Raw genomic sequence first — 27,840 nt, 5'->3', positions numbered from 1 at the left:
AGATGAAAACTAGTAAAACTATACAGACATTAGGATTTTTTATGCTTATAGACGTGAAAAATTAGCAATGCCATCGCCGGGACTCGAACCTCTCGAATACGCGACGAGCGTGCTGGCTATTACACCACGAAGGCATGCTAAGAAGACTGGACAAATACCTTATAAAAAGAAGGCCCCCAACTAAAGATCGATTTACGAAACTGGGAAGCCCGGAGCAAAATTTTCCATGCAAGCCCCTTCTGTAATTTTATCTAATAAATATTTCATATCTAATAAAATATTTCATGAAGTAATCTAACAATGCAATATTTTTAATTAAAAATTATTTAATTTAGAAATTAATTTTGTGTATTTTGTTTCGTGGTTTTAAATTTTTGTGTACTTTTTTCATGGTTTCAATTTATAATGCGTTACACAAAATATAAACTTATGCGTTTTGAAAAAGGATCTTATTTTCTTATTTTCTCTGGAAAGTAAGATCAGATTAATTGAATAAAAGCAAATCATATCCTTAATCAATTATCTAAATTTTGTTGCAGTTTTTCTTTTTCTTCTAATTTTATATAAGTCAGAATTGAAATTGTGCAAAAAAATAGACATAATTGAAATACCATAACATTCTTTACAACAATGTTAAACATTTTCACATTGAATGCGTAATCACACATTGATTATATATAAAGGTATGCAAAAGTTGTAATGACCTTAACAGATGGATATATTATTTGCACAAGGTAACACGATGCAAAGCGTTTTATTGTTTTGAACTTTTTTATACATGTTTGTTAGGGAATTTTTCCTTTTAAAATGAGTCCTCTCTTCGTTGCGATATGTTTATTAGTGATCTCAACACCAAAATGTTAAAAGACACATCATTTTCTTGTTGTTCAGAATGCAAAAACCCTCTTCGATGGCATCGGGATCATTTAAACAAGAAATCTTCTATAAACGTTTTCAGAAGTCAATCCAATATCTATGTTAAAGCTTTTGTACAAGAATCGTTTCCATTACTGGGAAACTTCGGTTAGTCAAGATTCAAATATAAGGGATTTCAATACATTTAACTTTTTCTGATGCTTCCAGTATACATCAGTAAACATACATGTTAACTTTCATATTTTGGCAACAAGTGAATAATTAATATCGCTAGTGTTCTCTTATATACATTTAATTGCCCATTAAATCCATCTTAACGAGTGCAAATTCTTCCAGTCTTGCTTAGATTTCTTCGCAGTATCTCTAATAAATTTTAGAGCTGCAATATATTTTTTTGCAAATTTGACTGATGTATGTAAAATGTTATTTAGACTTACAGCATAGCTCTGTTTATGTACTTAAATGTTGGAACACGGTAAATTAAATTTAATAAGTTACATACTAAATTAAAACTTTTTATTGAATTTTCGACTCGTGTTTATGAATATTTAGTTCACCGCCTAATTCAGTTACAGTTGAAATTATTTATATAATTTTATAGCGCTTTAATTATTTAAGAGAAAAATAAACTCATTACAAGTTCTTATTCGGTCTAACTCTCATTCAATTCACAAATACTCAACCCATAATGAATTTGTTTGTTTCTCTTCTCATAAATATAATGTCTAGAATGGAATTAAGTAACTTTTAGTTTACCTACTTTTAATTTATGTGTTTTCCATGTCAAGAAATTTAAAAGAAATGAACCCCTGAAATATCTGTTTAGAACAAATAATTGTGCATTCAGTTTTTCTGATAAAAATATTTTAAAACTATTTCCGTTCATTCGATCATTGCAATAACTGAATTATTAGTTTAAATCCAAAAAATCGTTAATTTAAACTCTGTTTCTTTTTAATTATTACTATTATTCCCAGTTAGAGACGTTATAAAAATAGGATTATGTATATAAAAAGTGACTGCTCCTTGTGCAAGCAAATTGCGAATTTTTAAATCATAGCAAGCCATTTAGGAAGCCATGAATATGTATAAGTAACTACTAATTAATTAAAATGAAGCAGTAATTAATTATTAGCATTATAAATAAATTATCAACATTATCATGACTTTCTTGTACATCTATTTCTTGCCAAGCTTAATTCGTTACAGTTCCATTTGGCATATTCATTGCAATAAACCCTCATTAACAGGAGTTCCAAGGGACCGAAAAATCAAGAGTTCGTGTTAAGTGGAAGCTCAAATTTTGTTTTTGGAATATTTTTTTCTGCACATTAACCCTTTACAGTAGATAGGTACATACGTAGTTGCAACAGTATATTGTGTATTATCGATGTCGTCATAGAAAACACTACAGTGCTACATTAATTTTACTGTACTGTAACTTGAAATACTGTACTCATCATTTCCGGTGAGAAATTCCTACATATTCCTGTATATTATTCATGTGATGTTATCCGTACTAGTGAAAAATTCCTGTATTTCTGTAATGTTATCCGTACTAGTGAAACCTTTCTGCATCAGATGTTGCAGCAAACCGTTTTAAAGTGTGCAAACACCCATTTCCTGGCAGGTGGGCGGAATAATAATGTCCTCCTCACTTTCTTCTAATGATATTTCTTGCACCTCAGACAGAAATGACTTCAATGCAGTATACACGATTGCATCATTACCTGCACTAACAAACTCCTCAAAACTAACACCAGGGTTCGCATCATTGTAATTAAGAATTATTCAAGATTTAATGTTATCCGTATTAGCTAACTTTTAAAGAATAAAAAAAGCACATCTAACAAAGAATTGCATTTGTTGCTTAAAGCTCACTGTTGATGCGATGATCGCTTTTGTTAAGCAGTATTACTCGTGCTCGCTGTCTTTGAAAGAATACACTGTATTCTGTAAGGTTTTCCAGTTAAACGTGAGAGAACATTTCTAAGCAGCCCTAGCAAAGAAACAGCAGGAAAATAATATAATTTGAATGTTCGTAATAAATTAAAAAGTCTAATGACGCAACGGAGTGAAAACAGTTCGTAATCCGTGATAATTCAAATTCGACGTTAACCTGTAAAACTTCATATAAGATCATGTACTTCGCTGAAGGGACCAAAATTTTATTCATGTTAACCGAGTGTTCGTCTTAAATGAGTTCGTGTCGGGGTGTTTGCTGTATTTTATCTCATTTTTCCTTGTCTATTTTTTCAATAACACAGTGGTTATGAATACGTAAAGTACTAAACTTTATCAGTTTGTCTCTTTCGTGTAACATTTTCAAGATTAAACTCAGTTTGACTTAAAATGAACAATAGTCTTGTCTCTTAAACTATCGGACCGACTTTTATCAATTCTTTACTATAATATTAAATAAATACAAGAATATAAAGCATTTAAAGAATTTATTTAAATTTCAACTTGAAGTGCAGAATTAAACTAAGTGACAAAATTAACTTCCGCGCTTGTGGAACAATGCATCAAAGTACAAGTTAAAATTCAAATTTAAATCATAAAAAGTTGTCTATTCTATTCCATGACTACTGACTTAATTTTTACTGAAAGGTAAATACACCATTTTAATGGCAACAACGGGCCAGGCAGAGAACAACCGAGGATTTTCCTTTCAAGGAAATTAACATTGACAAATTTCTTTCTTAAATTTAAATTAACCCTTCAGTTCAAAATTGACTTCATATTCTGGTGGAGTGGACAAAACAGTAGAAGTGCAGGACAGATCCTATTGTAAAAAAATAACGGTTTCAAAATAAATCTTACAATGTCGCATTTATTTAAAAACTCCAAGCTTCCAAAATGGATAATAAAAAATTAAAATTTCAAGAATAAAGTTGTACGTAATTCAAAAGAGTATTATAATTTTAACGTATTGGTCTTATTATTTTATAATATATTTTTCTTAATACCTTGAGGCAAACTTGTCAATTTGTCTGATACTATATTAACATCTATGATAATATTACCGGCTCAATTTTTGTTTTAATAATTTAAACTCGCTTTGAAAGATTTAGGACTTTTACAAATGCCTCCCTTATTAGCTTAAGCTTACGCACTGCGATTGCTAAATTTCAGGAGAGAATTCATAAATAATAGAGATTAGAAGAGAACATATTTCGTATTCATGTGTTCGGATAATAAGTTTTCATATTTGAAAAACTATCATTTCACGCAAAGCATTTATTCCAGACGTTTACATTATTTATGTAACTGAACAGAGATTTCTGTTCAAGCATCTTCGGACTTCGTAAACCAATATGCAATGTGTCTGCGTAGTTTCGACTTTCAAAGCTTTCCCATTAATCCCAGAGAATCTGCCAAATGATTACCAGTATCAGTAATTATTAATACATCTCAGGTAATTTCCTGTAAAATGTTGTCTGCTTACACTGCCATGGATTCAAAGACTGAACCCCTTTTGCAAAAGTAATTAAAAATGAAATTGCTTCGCAGAGTAGACTAAAAAACATTTTTTTTGGGGGGGGGTTTGGAAAACAAACTTTTAAAACTATTTCAATTATGAATAAACAATGTCTTACTAAATTTTTAGTATCTAAAAATATAGAACTTTTTAAATAAAAATAATAGCAGCAAAGTTAATAATTAACAAGAATAACTTCTCACAAATAACAGGAACAACGTTTTTAGATTAAAAGTTTAACATTATAATCTGATTTATCTGTTCATAAACCTGGTTCCTTATTATTATAATTTGAATATTTTAAAACCCTGTATTTAGAAAAATTCGATTAAAATGTATAGAATTTCTTACTGATCAGCACAATCCAACATATGTATATGTTACGGTGAAACACCGAAATCTGGAGAATGTTGACTTTCACCGGTGAATGTCAACATTCACATAGTCGCTTGGTGTATGTCCGAAATATTTTCCAAATACTCTTATTTCTGGTTTACACCGGTAAATGTCGACATTCACCATGTACTAATGGTGAATGTTGAGCATATAAGAATTTTCTTCTCCGTAATTCAGTCGCGAATTAACGCAGAGACTTAAAATAAGAACTTAAGAACTTGAAACACACAGTACATTCAAATTAATTATCATTTCTTATAAATACGTAAAAAATAATAATGATTACAAGCATTCAATATTTAATCTTAATTTATTCTGCAGACAATATGGCTGAATATTCAGCTTAACAGATTATTGCCACATAATGTATTAATTTTTTAATCGAATAATTTTGACTTATGAGTTTAGTGCTTTATATAAAATACAGCTATAACACATGAAAGCTATATTAATGGGAAGGAAACATTTTTGGAAAAGCTTATCAACCCATTTCTTTTATATGTTTTTATGTTTATTCATCATATTTTTAATATGTCCTATTCAATTGTATATAATATGAATATATCATTTTTTTCTGTAATAAATTATTCCTGAATAATTTCTGCATAACTGTAGAATATAAGTCTAGAAGATGGTCTCCCATTTGTTGTCAGGTCACGAAATTTGTTAGTCTCTAGAATTTTTGTAGGCGATTTTTCAACTGCCCTTTTTGTCCCTTAATGCCGATGCCGGATTTAGATACTGACAATTCTCCTACTTTTTCCTCTACCACACGAATATCTTGACAATTAACCTTGCTGCTCACTGTTCACGGTTAGAAGGACAAAGCATTCAACACAGGTTCACCAACTGCTGGGAGAGAAACATTTATTCGTAGATTCAGACAAGATTAAGGGTACGCAAAGTGCTATAATTATGCTGTTATATGCAGTAAATGTAATATACAGTTACTGCTGCAACGGCAATTATGACAAAATAGAGTAAACAGTTACGGTTACATTTGCAGCATCGTGCAACCGCAGATTGCTCCAAAATATACTGCACCATTTTTGTCATTACATTTACAAGATGAAGAAGCCAGATGCGCACGTACGGCTGATAAATATTTAAAACGCTTACAAGATTAACTTGAAAATTAACAGAAAAAAAACTGGCATGGTAGTTATTTATATTTAATAGAGTTATACACGTTAAAATATACACGATTATGACTGCTACATTTGCAAGTTACTCCTCGTTGCACTTATATCAAACCTCCAGTTTTGGACATTATACTATGCAGAATGTATAACGTCTGGGCGTTAACAGGAGTAAGTATACCATATGTTTGCAGCAAAGTATGTAAATTTAGAATAATTTAAACTTCTTGGGAAAAGCCATTAATAGATTGTGGTAACTTCTAATGCTCTGCTGCTAAGTTTTTTAATCAGGTGATTATTCTCTGCTTATCGTTAATTCCAACTACTATATTTAGCTTAGTGTCAAAGTCTATTCTTTCTTCGCTTCTAGCAGAAAGAATAGGTTTCTCTTGGAGGTTTGGTTAATGCGCCGTGTGAGGAACTACGATTTCGATAAATGCTTTGTCATATAAGTTCTGGCGCAAACGGGCTGGCTGCATGGGCGTTTTCGTGGTTTTCCCCATGTGTAACATGTAAACGAGCCAGTTTCCCTTAGTAAGTCCTCCACGAAGGCATCCCTCCCTTAAGGCACATAGCCCTCGAGTGCTTTGCCGTAATCTAATAAAACCAAAACCATATAAGTTCTGGTACTGTTTTCTTTTATGCTTGGGATTGTTCAGGATTAGAAAAAATATACACTACATTATTTGATCTATTTTGCTATTTTCGGCAAAGAAATTTTTTAAAAAAAGTAAGAAAAGAAAATTTCAAAAATAATAGTAATAGTGTTTTTTTAAGCTCCAAAACTAATAACTACGAATATTATTTTTCGTAAGTGCAAGAAAGGAAGAAAGAAGCTACATCATCATACTTACAGATAATTCAAATCTTTTCTGGTGATGCGAGAATTAATAGATAATGATATATATTTCAGCATGCGTATTCTCGTTTATGTTTTTGAGATTAGTAGGAAAATCAAACTGCGTATGATATATTATAATTTTGGCTTTTTTCTTAATCTAACAGAAGAGAATTCTGTCAACATGTAAAAATTACTGGCAGATCGTTGATATCAAGTTTAAATATTTCGTCTTCCCCAGAAATTTTAAGATAGACATTTTATGAATAGTATTTAGTATCTTTATGAAATTCCGTTTTGCCTGAATATATATATATATATATATATATATACAGATAGAGAGAAAAAGATATGTCTCTTTATGTACTATATCTGTATTTCTATATATATCTTTTTAATTTGTAATTTTTAAATGAAATATTTGTTAAATATGCATTTTACATTTTCATTATTAAGGCGATATTTAGATATGATAATAATACCATGATGTGTTATATTAAATTTTGAGCAGTGCTTATCACTTAGTTCTGAAGATTCAGTTTCTGTTAACAAAAATACTTCTTGTAAGGTTAAGAAAGTCCAGGTTAAATAGTCCAGGTATGCTCTTTAACTTGAATCGTTATCGAAATGTTATGAAAATCATCATCAGATTAGATAGAATAAATCGAAGAAGATAAGTAGAGAAGAAAGTATATTTTGTTTTTCTATCCTGATAATCCAAGTAATGTCGGGTCAGGTTTGCTCTTGAACTCGATTATTATTCAGTTGACTGAAAATACGTAACAGGAGTAACTACTCCTGAATTTAATATTTGGTGAAAGCAATTAGTATTTACAATGAAAAATGTATGCACTATTGAATATTAAAAAATGGAATTATATTTAATACATTTACATTTCGTTTATCTTCAATATTATATTAGCGTTCAGTTCTTTTTTCCAATTAATTTAATTTGATTGATTTTTTTTTTTTTTTTATATTCACTTCACTGATTTACTTCAGCCTTTCGTTTTATAATTTCAGTTTAGTTCAACAATAATATACTTTAATAATAATATACTTTAATAATAATATATTTTAATAATAATGTACTGTTTAATTCAATAATAATATATAGTTTAATTCAATAATAATATAATTTATGCACTAACAATACCGTTAATGTACTACTGTATTCAGCACTACAAGAGTTAAGAATATATATATGTAAGATAAAAATATATGAATCAGAATTATAACTATAAACATTAATTCTTCCTCTCTATTCTAAAATGGTAATAACTTATCTTAATATCCTTCCCTATGAATAATTTAAATAGCTTAAAATTAATTACTTAATTTGCTCACACATAATTATGAATTTCAGATTTTCTCAAAACAAATTGCAGAAATTTTCACCAAAGTTGAAATGAAAACTATAGAATCCGCAGCACATTAAATTATTTAGTTCCTGAGCTAGATTCACACGAATGTAATAATTTTTGAGCTGTTGAAAAAGCGGAAGTGCAAATAATTTTCTGTCGCACATACTTGCAAACACTAACTCGGATCGACACTGCTCCGGCTTTTCCTTGTGCTTTTATTATGACAATTAAATTGTAAACCAAAACTTTTCTCTTCGCGTGCTTCCATCTTTCATAACTACGTACTTCAGCTTTTGCTCTCTACTGTGCTAAGATGTAATTTCGCTGGCTTGCTTGCTATCCCAACAATATCAAAAATGTAAATCTTCTGTGGAAAGGCACGACTAGAGTGCCAAGTGATTGTGGCCACAAATATCAATTGGAAATAAAAATGGAATTAAAATCGCTTCTACTGCCAAGTTTTATTTACGAAGTCAACACATTAGCTTACGACGCAATCAGATTACTTCTTCTTCAATATGGATCTAATCACGCATCTACAGTGCATCTACAGTGCTCCGTCATTTCCTTTGCTTTTAATATTACATATATATATGTATATATATCGTCTACATACTTTGTGTTCGAGAAACTGAGTGTGTTATACTTAGTACTGAAATATGTATTTATATTTGTTTTCAACGTACTAGATAAATAGTAATACTAATACTTTTCATATATATTCATCCCTGTTTTAACAATGAAAGAGTGTTACTGTGCCTTATACACTCATACCTGTTTCAATGATATAAACGAGATACTCTGCTCAGAACATGAGCGTTAAGAGCACAGTAGTGTTTTTGTGCTCTTAACGCTCATGTGCTATGTGTGCTGATTGCCGCAAACATTACGCGTACATGAGTGTTTTAATGCATATTTTATTTCTGCAACATGTTTAACTAAGAGTGGTTTGAGCATGTACGCATATCCATCAGCAGCACCCCCCCCCGAAAAAAAAATAAATCTGTGAATTTATTTTTAAATTTTAAAGCCTTTATGGTGTAGTGGTCTGCACGCTCAGTGCGTAATTGAGAGGTCCGCGGTTCGATTCCCGGGGAAGGCATTGCTAATTTTTCATCTTGCCTGCATTCAAAAATACATAATGTCTCTACAAGCTTATAAAATAATTAATGAATTAAAAAATAGAAAAAAAATCTGAAAGCTTTCAGATTCTATATTATGCCCAAACAGGCGTTTTTCTTTTTATTTATAGACACATATCACATATAAACGTTTCGATAGCATTTGAGCTAATTCGAAAATTCGTTGAAGTTTTACACAAAACTATAAAAAATTTGAACTGCCATGCAATTTTAGGTACAGAAAATGAACTTTAAATTCGTAAGTTTTCATTAGATACTTCCTTAGTTAAATTTAGGTTATAATTATTTAATAAATACAGATTTACTTTTAACGATTGTTTACCTAAATTTGTTTTTCATTAAACACAGATTTCAAACTTTTTTTTAATTTTCAAGTTAAATTGTAATTAAAATTAACTTGAAAATTAAAAATATTAAATAAAATTTCTTTCTTTTTTTCTTGTTTACTATCTATCGCTGTTACATGATGTGCTCGACAGATTCGAGAACATTTTACAGTTTGGATTCGAGTTCGATAAAAATTAGGATTCGTTCCACCTCTATAAAAAATCCCTAATTATTTTTTATATTGCTTTGTATTATTTTATGATGAGTAAATGTAATCTTATTATACGTCATGTATCATGTATCTAAAATATTCTATTATTATCTCTCTAACAGCAATAAGGTTAGGGAGGCGAATGCAACTTCATAAACACTTATCTTCTTAATGCTTATTATTAATCGGAAACTGTACCGAAATCATAAATATAACATAAACGATAGATTAACAGATATTTTACCAGTACTATATACGATATTCTCGTAATGCATTCTTACAAGTCACAGAAAAGAAACTGCTTCAAAAACCATTGATAAAAGAAAATGCATTCACAATGCTATAGTATATATATTAATAACTAAGTTTGAGATGTTTGCAAAATGAATTGTATGTCTATCGGCAGTTATACAAGTCTATTTTGTCATATGACCCTCCCCCCTCCCGAAAAAAAAAGATCTCAAAGGTTAAATTAATAACTAACACTAGACATCGGAATTTATGAAGAGCTTTTGTAAGACTTTTGTGCATACTTTTCGGTTTTCGGTTTTTCGGTTTCACTTTATTTAAGGATAAAGTAGACTAGAGACTATAACTACAGTATACAGAAATTTCTGCTAATTTTTATGACCAGCTAATGATCGTTGAATACAGGTAGTTCGATCTGGGTTCAAAGCCAGGCAAATGAGCTGGCTGCATAGTTGGTTTCGAAGTTTTCCTCATGTGTATCGTGAATATAAACCAGCTTTCCTTAGAAAGTCCTCCATGAATGAATCCTTCTCTTTAGGCAGACGCTTTGCATAATCAAGTAATCCACCCCAACCTAATTTTTACTGAATTTATAGGCTTCCTGATTTCCAAGTTGTTTTAACCGCTACAAGTCTCCATATTCCTGATTTCCAAGTTTTTTTAATCGCTACAAGTCTCCATAAAAGTTTAAGATATAATAATTGAAAAAAAATTTTAAAAAAAAGTCTTTGCCGTCTTGTTCAAAATACAAATGTATATGGAATTTTAGAACCCACATATTTGTTTTGGATGCTAATACGTGTATGTGAACATTTTGCAAAATAATCTGTTCGATAAATGAAGCATAGGTTAGAAGCATTTCCTTTTGCGTTATAAAACATAGCCTACAGATAGCGTAATGCAGTGTAGTTCGTTGACCTTCATAAATTAGCAAAATCAGATTACAAGGTCCATGCAATTCAGTATTTGAAAAGTGACGAGTACGACACCATATTTATGGCAATGTTGCAACTTGGTAGCTTTAAGATTGGCATAAATTGACGAAAAAAAGGACAGACTATATTACTAATGAAGATGAAAAAGTAACAACGGGCGATTTTACATTTTATTCCGTCTGATTTCTTGCAGAAGTGTTTTCTTTTAATTAAAATGTTACACATTTGACTTTTATTTAGGAAGTTCTTTTTTCCGCCCTCTCGGATTTACAGTTTACTTATTCACGTTTGTAAAAGTTTCAATCTTATAGAACAGTCGATAGTCTTACGACATTTAAAAGAATTGAAGACGACAGTCATAAAGGTTACAACTATTATTATTATTATTACAAAAGGCACATACTTCACATAAAAACGTGAAGTTATGTGACACACAATTACTTTTACGCTTAATAAATATGTTTCAGTTGCATATTTCGGAAGGTAATAGTTTTATAATTTTAATAGTTATGACATTCGATGTTTTAGCTGACTGAATAGATTACAGAATTATTAGCTTTTACACTAAAATGCCCTGCATGAGGAATTTAACGGGAGTGGTGCAGCTGAAAATGTGACGTTATAAAAGTAAATCACAATATATTTCATGTTTAAAATCACAAACACTGTATCTTCCATCTTTCACACTGACCTTCTATTTTTACATTATAAGCAATAATTTTTTATAATATAATTAAAAGCTTTTTGATTTCGTAATAACAGATATAATTAAAAAAAGAAGTGTACCAAAAAGTGAATAATTAAAAATACTTAATTTTCAGTGAGATATCATTTTATAACTATTATTATTTTCCTTCACTCTAGAATTCCAGTTTGATTAAACACTTTCCAGTGTGCAGTTTATGCGAAGATACTTTTCTATCTTCCAAATAAATATTTGTTTCTTAAATTTTTATGAAAGTAATTCTATTGAATAATTTTTGTCGAAATGTTTAAACTGATATTTCTTCTTAAATGTTTTCATAATTCACACAACACATAATTTTCAGACATAAAAATTAAGGAATCTCAGATTTTAAACAAAGATTTTTTTAAATAAATGCTCTTTATGATTTTATACATATTTTTCTTATCATATCATTAAGAAATCTCTATTTTTTTAAAAAGGTATTAATTTGGATTTAATATACATGCATAACTTTACAAAATGTATATAATTTTTTGCGCTTATTCTTTATCTGTATGCATCAAAGACAGACAGTACATGTATTTTCAGATGAGCATTTTAAAGAAAACAATGACCCACCCCTTTTTTATTTACAAAGAAAAACAAATAAAACACACACACAAACATACATTCTTTTCTTCATAGCAAATTTGTTTTCCTTCATGATAAAAACATGTCTTAACATATAATCATGAAAAATGTTAGATACATTATAGATAGGCATTATTTGTAACCTTACAGTTTAAACTAATTTAGACCTGCAATAGATATATAAAAAAGAATGTTAAATTGAGGTTTAAAATTAGGAAATTGCTACCATAGATTGGCATCAATTTTAAGCAAAAGCTACATGTATTATTTCTGGAGAATTGGGCACGAATCACTTTTCTTCAAGAAAAAAAATATATTCTGTCAAGGCAAAATTCATTTTTACATTAGCATTAATTTTACACAAAAGTTTTATACATTTCACAAGCAATGACATAGGCACGTCTTCTTCCTACAGCAAACACATTCTGCTAAGGCAAAATTCAGCTTTAGACTGGCTTTAATTCATTTTGTACTAGAGAAATCTTTATGCATTTCAGTAGATTATATTCATATAAACATATTCTGCCTAAAATTCAAAATTAAAAACTAGCGTTAATTTTTAAAATGTAAAATTAGATTTATCAGAAATTACAATACGTTATTTAATGCATAACTTTAGAAATTCCAAAAACTTTTATATATTTATATGCATGACATAATAAATTACTAAATTCAAAATTTGAGTGAAATTTTGAAATAGTACGGAATTTTAAATATGCCTGATAGTAGAAGTTTACTCAGAGAAACCCTAATAACTTATATTTGAAATATAATAGGTAGTCTAAGAATTTTGATACCTTTGATAAAATCCTCAATAATAATACTGTATTTTAAGAAGATTATGGAATTTAAACATATATGTGGCAAGGGCATCTACGAGATATGTGGCAAGGGCATCTACGAGTGTTTCCTGTACATAGATAAACATCGTATGTTTATCTATGTACAGGAAACACTTCATCTTAATACATCCATGTTTGATATAATTACTTTTCGAAATTCCGCTGGTATTCTGACAAGGTTTTAAGACAACAGAATATTTTTGTACGCATAACTAAATCTAATGTCCTAAAATTATCTTTAAAGCAGTAAAGTTAATTTTAGAGAGGAAGCATATTTTTTTTTTAATGTAGAGATTAAAAAAAGGAAATTAGTAGCATTTTAACAGTTTTAACAGTTAACACGTTAAATCTTTAAGAATACATTACATATCACAAAATTTAGAAACAAATTGTACTTATAAGTAAAAGATGATATAAAATTTGTTTTAAAACACGCAACTAAGAAAAATATATTAATTAAAATTATTACAAAATGTAATCTATTTTGATGGCTAAATTTTTAATATATGTGTGCAATTCATTTAATGATGGAGTGCATAACAGATTTCTGAATTATTATAAGAAACAACGACTTAATCCTTTAAAAAATTTGCATTCATAAAATATAAATATGACTTTTTAAATACTGTTTTTATAATTTACAGCACACTATTTTGTGACTGCTAACAAAACTTATTAATAAAAGTATAATTACAAAACTCGTTGACAAATCGTGGAATAATTTTCCAACCCTTTTAAGAAAAAGTATATGTTATATAAAATAATGTAAAGAATCTTCATTCGAAATTAAGCTGTCGTATAAATTATGTTTTGTTTATACTTTTTAAGGAATAATTTTCATTTAGTTTCGAAAGAACAAATCGCGCACAGTAAATTTCAAAGCTTTAAATTCTTTCAAAATTATTACTTATAGTCTTATATAACTCTTTCAAGAAAATTATGATACATTTCAAATGACTCTTTTGTGTTTGAAAAGCATAAATGGTATAATTTTTTTAAATATTTTTGAACTAAAATTTTAGTTTCGTCATAAAAAATTCAATGACATTCAATTGTAATTATCTTGAAATTTGAAGTTAAATGTGGAAATCACTATGCTATTCTTTTCAGCCTAAACACTTTTTAAAATGTAGGGATTAAAAAAAAAAAATTGTGGCGTTATAACAGTGCGACTGAATAATCTGTTAATTTTTTTGTTAAAAAATAAATTAGCATTCTTACAAAATTTTAACTGCAATTAAGGTAAAGGGGAAAAGTCAAATAAAATCTGGTATTCCTTCCTTCAAAATGTAATTTAGAATTTTATTGTATAAATATATTCTATATTAATGGAAACAATAGCTACAATAAAAATAAACGAGTAGTAAATGGCACCAAAGCAGAAACTCTCTGAACTGAAATGCGTATGCATTGAACTAAGAAATGGATCACACTTTCGCCATTTTTTTTCTTGACCTTCAATATTATAATTATTCTTTCGAAACTTAACAAATCAATACCCCGCGAATTTAGTATTCCGAATAAGGGACGGAACTGTATTTTCTTCACTGATAGTCATATGAAATGTATCTCAAATGAAAAAAACGCTGAAACGGAATTACCCAATTTATTACGTATTTTTTGAAAGCACGGTCACGTCTCAATTTTTCATTTGTGACCAATAGATGGCAGCACAAGCAGCTGAATTGATAAAAATGTGACTAATTCTTACCATTTTTTCGTCGATATTTATTACTTACGAAATGACTTTGGATTTAATCAAACAAACGAACCAAAAAAAAAAAAAAAAAAAAAAAAAATGCTTATAATTTTCATGCGAGTTGTGATTCTTATTAAAAATTTATTTTGGAATCTAAAATCATTCTTCATGTATAATGACTATTGGAAAAACTTCTAGATTAGGGAGATATTCAAAATATGATGTACGCATAACTGAAATACATTTATGAGCATTTTTGTGAATAATGTGAATTAGTTAATTATTTAAAATTAGCTATAATCCAAATTCAATTTTAAATAAAATATTTGTTACATATTGTACAAAAATATGATAATTATACCTGGCAACTGAAATAAATTCTGGATAAATTAAGAAACTCTACAGCATGTTTTCACGAGTAATTAGTAAATTAAGAGTAGTAGAGTAAAGCAGTAAACCAGAAGACTTTACTGAGTTAGAAATTCTTCCCAAAAATTTTAAAAAACTCTCAGAGCACTGGAATAGCGTGATTTATATTTTGTATTCGTTATTCCTTTGATAAGAACATTAATTTATGCTTGAGACAAATACATTGTCATTGCAAGTGATCATTAATCATTTTAGACCATCTGCTAAATTAAATGTTGTATCACATTTATAACTAGCTTCTGCGTTTGCGCACAATAGTGAATACTATTGGCTGCTGAAAGACAGACATTAGATATAGTCAACCAAGGGAAGATTCTAATATTAGAATACAGGTAAAATAGCTTTTATGTTAAAACAAAATTGTTCAGATTCATTGAAATATTTAAATGTCATAGGTATAATTAATGCAATCATGTAATTAATTTATAAATATCTAAGTGCTGGTGATTTTTAAAAATGTAGGCTTCATTTATTTATAGTCCAAAGGGGCAATTTGCCCAGAAGAACTATTAATTTCGTTTTGGCATTTTGCGTTGATTCACTACAAGCGTTGTTTTACTTTTCAAGTTGTTGCCACCAAATATTATCGACCTGTATTATATTTAAAGAAATTAAATAATGAAGAATCTGCATAAATGTATGTATGTTTCTCGCACTGTGATAAAACAACGGTTCCAAGAGCCATCACATTTTAAACAACGTAATCCTCCTGCGAATATGAGCATCTGGAAGCCCAAATTTGAAATTTGGAATTTGATTTATCGTCGAATTCATAGTTTGTAAAACTTTAACGAATTTTTGATAAACGAACTCAAGGATTTCAAAGCGAGCAATGGCAACGTTGTACAGAAGAAAAAAAAAAAAAAAAAAAAATTTTTTATTTCCAGCGCGCGAGTCTGTGTATCGGAAATTCTAAAGATATGCTCATTTTAAACTTATTTTGCGATATTGCTCTTGAACGTGATATTTAATAAATAAAGGTAACACACAAAATGTTAAAAAAACCCTTTGGACGTAATTTATCTGAAACATATCTGAATTAATCTGAAACCTTTCAGAATTTGTTTTAAAGATTTGTTTAAAAAATTAAATTCAGTTTAACAAAGGATTTCAAGATGTATCTCAGCTTTAAGAAAATTATTTATAACTGTTTAGCAGGAAAAGAAATGGTAAGTAGCAAGTTAAATGGATTAGCAAGTACTTGATTGCTAAGAAAAAAGTTGTAATATCTTTGTTATCAAAATCTTAAACCTAACAATATCCGATAAAGTTAGTAAAGTTATATTTGGTTTCAAATGACGTGTGTGTTGTGAAGTTTTTTATACGCTATTGTATGAAAACAAATATGTAAACATTGTTCATAAAATTAGTAGAATAAAATCTCATCTAAGCCATTTAAAACAACAACGTTCAGGGCATAACAAATTAAGCACTACGAATTCAGAAGTCAAACAACAAAAATCAGCGTTATACCTACAAAATTTTCACAGGACTAGTTTCGATGGTTTTACCGAACCATCATCTTCAGCTGCAAAACCGCGGTTTTGCAGCTGAAGATGATAGACTAACGATAGAAACTGCGTGGAACTGTTGAAAATGCACTGAAGTCTGTCCCACATTCCAAGCTAACGCAAAGAAATCGGAGAATTACCATATCATGATCGCAAACTTCACTACCTTACGATGTGATATTCAAGCCTCCCATAATGTTTAGAGTGACACGAAGTTTTAGAAAACTGTATTTCGCTTACAGGTTTGTCTCAGATAACTCAGGATTCTGATGAAAGCTTTAGATGTTTTTATTAGTCCAAAGAGGTTTTGTCTCTGAAGGACTATTGTTTTCGTTTTGCGATTTTGCGTTGGTTCACTATAAATGTCCGTTTCATTTTTCAAACTGTTGCCACCAAATGTTAGAGTCCTGCATTATATTTGAAGAAATTAAATAATGAAAAATCTGCATAAATGTATGTATGTTTCTTGCATTATGATAAAACAACGGTACATAGAGCCATCGAATTTTGAATAATGTAATCCTACTGCGAATATGAATAACGAATTTTCTAATAATTATATCGAATTTTGAATAATATCGAATAATCGATAATAATATCGAATTTTGAAAACAAATTCGAAATTTGAAATTCATTTTATGATCGATTTTCTATTTTGTAAAGCTTAAACAAATTTTTGATTAACAAACTCAAGGATTGCAAAGGAAGCAATGGCAACGTTGTACATAAAAAAAACATTTTTATCTCCAGCGCGCGAGACTCTGCATCGGAAATTCTAAAGATATGCTCAATTTAAAACTACTTTGCGATATTGCTCTTGAAGTGAATTTTATGGTTTAAGTGCGAAGAACGTGATATTTTATAAGTAAAGGTAACAGACAAAATGTTAAAAAAAAAACGCCCCTTTGGAAGTAATTTAAAATCTGAAACCTTTCGGATTTTCTTTTCTTTTCTTTTTGTATTTGATTTTATTTACTTATTTTGTAAAGCTTCAGTTATTTAGAAATAAATTGACGATTTAGGTAAAAATTTTGCAATCTCCCCTCTTTCCCTCCTTCTTTGCGAATAATTTATATTTACGATGCCTAGATTTCATCAGTATTTCATTAACTTTATAATTAAATCAAAGCCTATTTTTGAATATTGTCACAATTTAATATTTAAACATTTTTTTTCTTCTACTAGCTCTCCTATTTTACAGCTAAAGCATATGTTAGAATAATATTATTTAAAAGCCAAATATCTGTACATCAGTTGCAGAATACAGTGGTGTCTGAAACACCTTTTTATCAATTACAATAACTTTTTCTTAACTACATTAGAAAAATCGCAATAATTAACAGCTGGATATGTATTAAATTTAAACATATTTTAATTCATGTCAGTTAGACACATTACTTGAAAAAATAAAACAAAGATTTAAATTGTTGCTTTTAAAGTGGTTATTAAAAATCAATAATTTAAATCTCCCACTTAAATTTAAGAGATAAATTAAAGACCTTATAGTTTGCCTAACGGCAGCACTTTGAGAAACTGGTTATGCACGGCTATGCCTGAATGATAAATTAGCTCATGTCTTTTGAGCAGCGGCGACATTTGGCTAACTAAAGAAGATAATGTATATACATATATAAATGTGTGTGTATTCGTAACGTAATCTAACGAAAGCAGTAGTGAAAATTTTAGGAAGACTTCGCTAAAGACGGCCCTAACATCTATAATTAAGTCTAAATCTCTGAATCCGATAAAAAAAAGTAATCATTATAAAAGCTTCTATATCTTTTTTTCTGTCGTTGTTGTTGTATATTTTTAACAAGGAGAAAGACTCGTGAAATTTATAATATTTCGCATCATCGTTCGACAATAATATGTTAAGAAACACTAGCTTAGGCAGGAAAGACAGTTTCAAACAGTTCTGTAGATTATTTGATTTTTTAATGAGGTTATATCTCACTATAAATTGTCTTCAGGGCACTTTAGTTTATAATAAAACAGTTTATGACCAATAAATGTAAGACAGTTTATGACTTTCAATCTACGATGGCAATAAAAATTTATGATCTTGTTTTTGAACATGCGTTACGAAACAGTTTATTTTACTTAATGTTTTGTTGCTTTTTAAACAAAAGCAAATAAAATTATAGCTCTTCTTTACTTGTCTAAATATAATTAGATGCGACGGTAGTGTTCATTAAAGTAGGTTACTTGATATGCTTTTAAAAGAATGAACTTTTTTTTAAAAAAAATATATTCAGGCCTTTTGAAAATAGGCTAAGTTTAGCGACTTTGACATTTGAACACACGATTAAATAACTTAAAATTTGCGAAACCAAATATAAAAATTGATGTTAGTGTCCATTTTAAAAAAAATCTGGAATTAAATTAAGATCGTCCTTCGTAATTTTGTAGGTTAAGAAATTTCGTAACACCAACTTAAGCATAAGAACCAGTTTCCACATATTAAGTGTCACTAAAGAATTATTCTTTAAATGTAAAAATACCCGTACACATCCATTTACAAAACAGGATAATTTGACTACAGTAAAACACATTAGACCTCTTAACCTGAGGGATATCTTCCTGCAGGACTTTTCATGGGAAACACTTTATATTCATATTACACATAAGACAAACCACAAAAATCTCCACATAGCTAGCCCGTCTGTCAGGATTCAAACCCGGGCAAAAACTACTAGTGTTCAGTGGGTTTATGCGCTCTGCCATTGTTAATTCTGTAATCTGATAAATGTTAAGATACCATTACCATTCCTCTCACCTTAAAAATGCGCTCAATTCGTGATATACACTAAATAACAAATAAATACACTAAATATTTTTACAGAATTATTAGCCCAAAGGGAAAATTTGCCCAGAAGGGCTATTAATTTTGTTTTGGCATTTTACGTCGAAAACATTAAATGTCGGTTCACTTTTCAAATTGTTGCCACCAAATATTAGAACCCTGTATTATATTTAAAGAAATTAAATACTGAAGAATCTACATAAATGTATGTATGTTTCTCGCACTGTAATAAAACAACGGTACACAGAGCCATCCAATTTTGTATGACGTAATCCTACTGCGAATTTGGGCATCAGAAAGCCCACATTTGAAATTTGTTTTATTATCGATTTCATATTTTGTAAAACATTAACGAATTTTTGATTAACAAACTGAACGATTTAAAAGTTAGCAACGGCAACACTCTACGGGGGGGGGGGGGAACCTTTTTATCTCCAGCACATGAGATTGTGTATCGGAAATGAAATTCTAAAGATTTGCTCATTTTTAAATTATTTTGCGATATTGCTGAACTGAAATTTATTGTTTAAGTGCAAAGAACATGATATTTAATAAATAAAGGTAACCCACAAAACGTTAAAAAAACGCCCTGTTGGACGTAATTTAAAATCTGAAACCTTTCAGATTTTTTTTTTTTCCCCCCCACCTCACCAAGTGCCGAGTTAGACCTCTGAATACTGGGGATTTGAGCTGGGTTAAATTCTGCGCGAACGGGTTGGCTGCATGTTTGATTTTCATACTTTCTTCTTATGTGTAATGTAAGTGCGAGAAAATTTCCCTTAGAACGTCACCCATGAAAGCATTCCACTCCTTTGGCAGTTAATCCTAGTGTGCTTTGCGATATTCTCAAATAAGCTAACCTAGTGTTTAACTTCAATAAGTCAAAGAATGCTCTGTATCTTGGTGGATCTATATTGTACTGCCTTCGAAGTGCATATTTACATGTAACGATGGGTTTAAAACTTTGCATACTCTGGCACAATATGCTACATAAATATTTTCTTTCGTTCAAATTAGGAGTTCTTCCAGTCCATAACGTGGAAATACAAGACTTCAAAATCCGATGAATCATTTGTTAAAACTTATATTATTATTCTTTTTATATTTTCTAAAAAGACTTTTAAAAACAATTCGACAAAGTTTGGATGAAAGTGCCATATGCACTATTTCTTCAATTTTAAAGATAACCATAAATTCTAAGACCATCCCTTTATTTTCATTCCACCAATAGAGAAAATGATTTGGGTTCTAAAAGAAAATAAAGTGAAGAAATCAAACGCTATAAAATGCATGTAGTAAATATTTTTTTAATAACTGGCTATATTTTTAATAACTTTTTAATAACTGTATTGATTTATTAATAGCAATATTGTGTTCCTATTTAAATTAGTAATTTGAAAATACATTCTGAAATAATTAATAATTACGGAAAAAATCTGCACTTCCAAGGCATATGGATGCTAACCCTATTTCAGCAATATTTACATGGGAGAGGAGTGCATTTTATATTCCAGAAATACGGTAATACTATTTTTACCATATTATCATTCTCAAAAGTTTTATTAATCATTCTCAAAAAAAAAAAGTTAACTTCTGGGAAGGAGGTAATAAACTATTTTAAAAAGCAAGTTACAAAAAATACCTTTTAAATTTTAACAATTTAAATTCAAAAATTTCTCCATATAGAGAACTGTTATTCCCCATTTCAAAGTTAACTCGTAATTGTGTTGTCCATATTCAATGAATATCACCTTTATTATTTAAAATTTTATTTGAACGACATCACAGAGCTTCAAAGAGCTCAAACATCACAGAGAACTAGTGTGAAGAGACTATTCGCTAGTGTTCATCACAGAGCTTGATTTTCTTTTCAGTGACTGTTGCCGACACAGGTTTTAATAAAATGTGTCATAGTGAAAACACCAATCCAGGAAATGAAATAAATCAGATGAAATATTATTGGAATCCCCAGAAATGACATGATGACAGATCAGCAAGTTCTAATAATTAGGAAGCACTTGACGACTATTTCTTGAAAAAGATACTGAAAGACTCTAGGATAAAGTACTCTTGGAAGATGAAATGGACAATAACAAATATAGCGGACTCAATCAAATAATACAGAATGGTAAGAAACTGAAGGAATGGAGCAAAATTCGCTACTATTTAACAAAACAACTTTAATCAAACTATGTATTGACAATAAAATTATACATCTTTTAGCGATAGGATGAAAAGGTGTGCACAATAGGAAAAAATATGCAAAACGAGCACTGTAAAATTGTGGTCCATACTGCAGATCCGAATCAGTTCTCATAATGAATTCTTCATGATCATGAGACTGTCTTATCATGATGGAAATTTTCAGCTCGCCGTTTTTTATGGGACTGGCAGAAGTAGAAGAAAATTGACAGTTCTGGAACAGCAAACGATGTGCCGTAAAATCCCGCGGAACCGGCTATTTGATAAGGATAAGAAGAAATATGACGTCCCAATTTGATAAGAAGTTATCTTTTATTGATTTACCGGGGATAATTTCTATAATTATGTTAGTCAATTTTTTACTCGTTCAGACTCTTTATATTCCAGATATTTTACAACGAATGTACCCTTAGCAATTTCCACTCTTCCTTTCAACTTAATGATTATTCGCAAGACTTAATGATTATTCGTATGATTGATTTGCAAGACCTTTACTGAATTTTAGACGCAAATTTTTAATTTTTGCCCTCTATTTTAAGTCTTTTAATCCCTCGTATGCTCTGAATTTCTTTTTAGTTTTTACATCTTCTCTTCCTAATGCCACATTTACTTTTTGTAATCTATATTCTATACATTAGTAATTTTTGTTGTTCGTTTTCATTTTACACGATATTTTTTTCATATCTTTTAACGAACATGCTTTTCATTTTACCTTAGTTCTTATATTTTCTGATTATATATATGATTTTATTTAATTTTAGAAGCATTTTTTAATTTCCTTCCTACTTTTTAGCGTTTGGAATTTTTAACATATTCTAAATTTTTAGTTAATTTGTTATATTTTCTAACTAGTTACATAACTTTTATTTAATTTTTAACTTCTTTCGTATTTTCTAACCTGAGTAATTTTCAACATATTCAAATATTTTTAACTTATTTATTATATTTTACGAGTGTAATTACTCAAATGACTTTTTTTAATATATTATTTAATTTTAGGTGTAATTTTGTGAATCTTTCGTATTTTTTAACATCTACAATTTTCCACATATTTTGATTTTTAATTAATTTATTATATTTTCTAACCATTTACCTGACCTTTATTTTAAATGTATTTTCCAACATTTTTCATACTTTTTGACCATTATAATTTTCAATGTATTCTGAGTTTTAACTAATTTGCTAGATTTTCGCACCATACATAACAACTGTTTAATTTTAGATACAATTTTAACTCCTATTATATTCTTAATATTTTAAATTTTTCTCCGCACTGATGTTTCCTAGTTACATTTGAATACACTAAGTTCCATTTTGAAGTACGACGTCATCTCAAGCAAGTAAGCGGCAGCAGCATGGATGAAAAGCGTTTTGCCAGCAGGAGAGCTTATGCGAAATAGGGAAGAGTGTCGCAGTATTTCATAGGAAGAATTGGGAGTCGGAAAAGTTTCAGTTCCGAGTTTTGGTTTAAATTAATTTGATTGGACAAGAGGTATCTGCATTAAAACGTTACGTAACATAGAGAAATCTGGAACCTGGGAAAATAGATGAACCCAGAGGGAGATCACCATATTTAGAATGTTAATTTTGAGGTCGTCAATTACTTTTTTTTAAACAGCTATCATATTTTGTTATACATTGCACTTCATTTTACTTATGTTAATATTTTCACGGAACCGCAGTATCTAAGCAACTTTTTAGCGTACGAACTAGGAATTTTCTTTTAACATTTTGTTATATCATATATAGATAATAGATAGATACATAGATAGATATAAGTAAAAATAATTATGAGTTAAAACTTGAGCTAAAGCTGCTAACTAATAAATCAATAATTTATTATTAGAAAAGGTATTTAGGTACCTTTCCGTTTCGCATATACATATAAAAAATGTTAATGTTAGTTCTAAGAATTTGTTATTTTGAAGGCATAAACATTTTAATATGGTTTAAAATTTTTTAAAAAGCCAATAAATAAATACAATAAATTCGTAAAAAGACATTAATTTAAGAATTTACTATGCTTTCATGGTTCAACATCCCGATTCGCCAGTTCTTATCACGTGACCCCCAAGTGATCTCATCTCACGTAAACTACGCTACAAAAATCTAATTCTCCCATTAATGATTTACATTAATTTCAAGTTAAATCTTGATTTGGAATACAAGTTAGTTTAAATGCAAGAATTATTTCAATTCGTACGAATAGCTTACTCGGAAATTATGTAAAACCGCACTGCTTTACTTCGCTAGTGCATTCTCATTAGAATGGATGAATTTAAACCTTGATTTTGCCTTTTTTATATTTTCTCCTTCCGATGAGCGGTGTGATTGCATCCTAATTGACTTAATTACCGGGAATGGTCTTAGGGCATAAAATTGAACCATCTTGCAAAAATTCTATGTAATTGTATGCCAGTATTGAAAGAATGGCTGCAACTTGTTTTGAAAATGAAGCGTAAAAGGTTGCCAGCGAAGGTATTCCGTTTGCCATTGGCTGTACCATTATTGGCGACTTTATCGTTTGCGCCGGCAAAACGGAAAAGTACCGGTATTTATATATTCTCTCCAAGGAAAAGAAATTTAATTAAAGCTATGAATTATTAGAAAAAACTTTAGTAATTTTTTTAAGTAGCTTTCCAAGTCAATATCCAAAGTTATCTGAAATTCTATTGTAGTAAAAATTATTTAAAATCTGTAAAGAAAAATCCTGTGATCGTAAAAATTACAAATATTAAATTCAAAATCCATATATATATATATATATATATTATATAATAGGCTGGAAAGTTTTACTGAATAGTTAAAATGATTAAATTTGTAGGTGTAGATTATGGGCGCAATATGCGCTCACATTTACGGAAGCTTAACACATCTTAAGGCAATGGATAATTACAAGAAGGCGCTACGTGTTAGTTGGAAGCAAGCAAACGAAAAGTGCGACGCGTTCAGAAGAAATCCTGGGAAAGAGTCAAAAATGTTTCGGTTTCAGTTTAAATTTTATGCGCTTATTGGCTGAAATGTACCTGCACTGCATCGCAGCGTTATGTAAGATGGTATGATACGGATTAATTTGAAATGACGCAATTTAAATTGATATAGTATAAGTAATTACCATTTTTAGGACAGAAATACTGAAATTAAAATGAAGAATTAAAGGGTCTTTTGCCAATTAAAATTAGAAGTTTGTTTTTATACTGTTTGTCTTACACACGGACACACTATATATGCAAGAAAGATAAATATGCAAATATAAATTATGATTTAAATTAGCAATAGCTCCTTAATTTTAATTTGGTATTTCTCTCTATTCGAAAAATAATAGTATCTTTTTCTGCACTGCGTCATTTCGGAACTAATCCATGCCATTTGACGCTTATATAATAAACTGGATGTAAGGTGTTACATGTTGGTGATGTAAATGAAACTAAAACAGATAGCACTACATTTACAACATTATTAACTATCTAATCAAATGCACTGAAAACCGAAACTACTCATTTTGAATTAAGATTTCATCCTTAACACAAGTTGCTTTCTACACTTCGGAATTATGCCAGTGTCTGTGCTGCGAAACCGACTGCTTGTGCTTACAAGTAGTTAAAAAAAATACCACAACTATCTTTTAATTCAAATTTTTCAAGTACTCATATTATCGTATCCTTATTCCTCTGTTTCAACAATACTAGCAGTTATAAATTGCAAAAATATTGCAGAAATGAACCGCAAATAGTTTCGTGAATCCTTCCCATATCATTAAGTGGCGTTAAAATAAAAAAATAAAAAAGTCAATAAAATTGCGCAATATTTTTGAGCACTTGCCCAACTCGTGTACTTTCCTTTAATCTATTAACCAAATGAGATCAAAAATTGAATTAATTATTAACGATTTACTATTTAAAAATGGGACAAAACGTCATCTTCCCATATTTTGCATAATTTTTTACTTTAGACAAAGTTGAAACTTTTACATAAGGCATTGTATGATACATCATACAATTTAAGCAAATTAATTCAAAACCTTATGCATGTTTTAGTTAACACTGCAAGAAAACGGAAAGTGTACAAAATCTTGAAATTAACAATTTTAAATATATTTAAATCTACAAAATTAATAGAAGAATAAATCTGATATTGAATGTTCGTTGGTTTCCTCGCATGATATGGCAAACGTACGAAGGCTGTTTGCATATGGAATGAATACTCTCGTAGCCACTTATGTAAACAGCCTTCGTACATTTGCCATGTCGAATTAAATAATCAAACATAATCGAAAGATTATCTCTCTTTTTTTTAAGGGAAATAAGAGAAAATTGTGTTGGGCAATGTCAAAATGCAGCTTGATTAAAAGTGATTACATCAACAAAGTATACCTATGACGAGAAGTTAAAGAAAAAGGTTAATAAATCAGACTACCAAAAATCAATTGATAAAAGAATCAGTTTTTTAGAAATACATTGTTTCATCGTAGAAATCAAAGAAATAGGTATATATTTCAACCTCAGAACTAAACCGAAGTTGTCCAAAAATATACGAGATAGCTTCAGACTTCTAGCTTCTATAACTAGTGAAAAATTAATATCATTGAATTTAGGTATTTTAAAAGATAGGTTTAAAGGTTAGGTCAATAATTCTGGTCTTAAAATCATATCTTTTATAGATAATTCAAGATTGCAGTCTGATTTAATCAAATCTGGATTTAGAAGCTATGGTTCAAAATATTAAGACTTAAGAAATCAAATTTTTAAAGAGTTTTTATTATTATTATTCTAATCTACTAAAATCTTAAGATTCCTAATTTTTAATTTGAGAGTTTTTAAATATTTTTTCTTACCGATTTCCAAAGAGTCTCTAGCTGTTTAAATAAAAGCCCGTTTTAATATGGGTGTAAGTAACATTTAATATTTTCTATTGCAAATTGAGGAGCCACAAATATTAAAATTGCACAGCATAAATTATTCATAACACGATATCGCTTGCATTATGCTACTAGTAAACGCATCACTAAATGATTCGAAACATTTAACACACCACTTGGGAAACACATAATTTTCTTTATGAAGTAGATTTAATATGCATATTAGCCACCATGAATGGCCGTGTGGTTAAGGCAGCTGAACACTGCTAGTTTGACTGGAATTCAAGAACTTGCAAAGTTAGATATGTGTTATTAACAATTTCCGCATGTATATCGTAAATATGTGACACTTGCGGTAATGTAATTATAGAGCACATCCATTTCTTTTAGAAATTCCTCCATGAAAGCAACTCCACTTTTTAATTAGTAACCCTCGCTTTAATCAATAAACCAGCAAACTAAACACATTTTAATAATGCAAATAATTTGTAAAAATTCAGCCATTAGATATTTTAGATTGGTAGGGAAGGATGCACCAGGCAAAATAATAGAGTACAAGAACATTACGAATTTAACGAGTATTTTAACTAAACCAGATACACATTGAGCAATTTAAAATTTAATTTCGCTAGTTAAAAAGGAAGTGCAGTAAAACTGCCATAAGCATTTCAGATTTAATAAACTAGCAAGCCAATCAATCTATTGTTTTCTTGGATTTTGTTAATTAGACATTTTATTTTACCAGCTTGAATAACAAGTCGAAATATAAGCATTTTAGAATTAACATTAGCAAAACGTAATGCTGAGATTTATTAAAAAATTGCGTTAATGAAAATATGAACAAAAATTGCTACATTTAATACCTCATTCGCCGAAAAGTATATTACTTATATTACTTAATATATTACTTAGCAATATAAATATTTATTATGGCGTACTGAGAACAATCATTGTCACCTCTGCTACCAAAATGTAAAGACTTCAAACATAATCCTCAGACGAAGCTGCGAAAGAACGAGTCTTTTGGGTTAACGCCCAATACAGTAAGAGGACATCGACACATGCAAAACAGGATACTCAAGGTCGTGGAATGCATTATATTAGTTTTTTGACTCAACTTACTTATAATCCGAATGAGAGTTACAAAAATGGGCGTTTTTTACTTAATAGATATTTTCGTGCATCTGCCTTTACTAACATTTCCTTTTTAAATGGATTTT

The 27,840-nt window shown here is 29.4% G+C and overlaps 1 long non-coding RNA gene across 1 annotated transcript in view; it reads right to left on the bottom strand.

Annotated features, from left to right (window-relative positions):
* LOC118190299 (uncharacterized) overlaps nt 1-27,840 on the bottom strand; it is a 65,668-nt gene that overhangs the window by 14,982 nt on the left and 22,846 nt on the right. The gene's annotated exons all lie outside the window — the stretch shown is intronic.

This window comes from Stegodyphus dumicola, chromosome 4 (genome assembly GCF_044657685.1).
Source record: "Stegodyphus dumicola isolate Sdum_Otavi_A_Nest chromosome 4, ASM4465768v1".
Lineage (NCBI taxonomy): Eukaryota > Metazoa > Arthropoda > Arachnida > Araneae > Eresidae > Stegodyphus > Stegodyphus dumicola.
This window is presented reverse-complemented; position numbering and strand designations above follow the sequence as displayed.